Here is a 1,584-nt window from a genome sequence, read left to right as displayed (position 1 = left end):
CACAAACATTACAATGGCATTCAAAAACTAAAATACTTAGAAATCAATCTAACAAAGAAAGTAAAAAACATGCACGTTGAGAATTACAGTACCCTGAAAAGGAGATCAAACTGAGAATCAGAAAATGTAAAGGTAGACATTCCTCATGTATGGGAAGAACCAACATAGTGGAAATGGCCCTAGTCACAATATTGCATACAGATTTAATGCAATCCCAATCAAAATAGCATTAACATACCTCACATACCTAGAGAAAGCATTCCTAAAATCTTTTGGAGCGCAAAGAGACAGAAAATAACAAAAGTAATCTTGGGCAGCAAAGGCAAGTCAAGTACAGCACAGTCACTGACTCAAAATTATACTACACAGGTATTGTGGTAAAATCAGAATGACACTGGCAAGAAAATAGACCTGAGGATTGCCCAGTGAGTTTTTGCTTCCTAATCAGTACATTAAGAAAAAATTCTTATGTTTTAACCGTTGCTTAAATTCTTATACCCAGAATAAGCATGTGAGCATATGACATTTTTAAACATACAAGTAAAGCTGTTCATCATAATTTTCTATACTATTACCATTAAATTACAGTTACTTTGGAGCATTAAATCAAATGGGTTAAATTTAGCCTGTAGAATACCTATGGAAAACCTTCTTCTAGTATACATACAAATTGCCGTTCTCTGTAGTCTCCTTACTTTAATTTCAAAGTTATCCTGTTCTGAAGGCACAAAACAAGGGTGTATCAAGGTCCAAAGAGAAAGGAAAAACAATGTAACTAGGAGTGTTCAACAGATATATACACTAAAAACAACACATATCTAGTATTTCAGTCTAAATTTGTCCATGTATACAACTGAAATTAATTACAAGATATGACATAACGCACACCAGGGTTAGGTACTTTTTACACGCATGAAACTTCATCTTACACACTGAAGCCATGATACATACAGAGCAAAGGTGGAGCTTTTGCATTTGCATTTATTTTCTACTTAACTTTTAAAACGTGACTATTATTGAATATTGAAAGAAAAGCTATAAAGAGTAGTGAATATGTGACAATTCTAGTCCTTTGCACTCACTACTGCACACTACATGCCAGCAGTGAGCATTATTCAATGGCCCTTTAAGAGATCTGATGCTGAGCATAATGTTTATTTGGGATAATGTTTGTCATCCTCATAGGCTTCTCCATTATAATGTCACCATTTTCCTGATTTGGATCAATGTCCATCAGATCTACCAGATCTATTTCTTCACTCTCTTCTAGTTCCTTCCTTCAGGTAAGGGTTTTTCCAGCAAAGAGAGTTTATCAGGATAGAGAAAGCCAAGTTCAGGAAAGCCGTATTCATACCTTAAATTCAATGATTAGACAACTCTTTTCATATGGTCTATTATAAATTGACATGCCTTTAACTAACACATACTTGATGTTTGGCACTTGGTCCTGGATGAGAGGTGATGAATATCATTCAGTTTTCAAGAGTGGATATTGGGTTTTGGAAGCCGCATAGTGCTTTAACTAGCTGTATATCCATACACAAGTAAAGATCTTCTTGTGAAGTAAAAACAGCATGGTCCTTC

The sequence above is a fragment of the Octodon degus genome, unplaced genomic scaffold, assembly GCF_000260255.1.
Source record: "Octodon degus isolate 3935 unplaced genomic scaffold, OctDeg1.0 scaffold00447, whole genome shotgun sequence".
NCBI classification, from domain to species: domain Eukaryota; kingdom Metazoa; phylum Chordata; class Mammalia; order Rodentia; family Octodontidae; genus Octodon; species Octodon degus.
Note: the sequence above shows the minus strand (reverse complement) of the source record.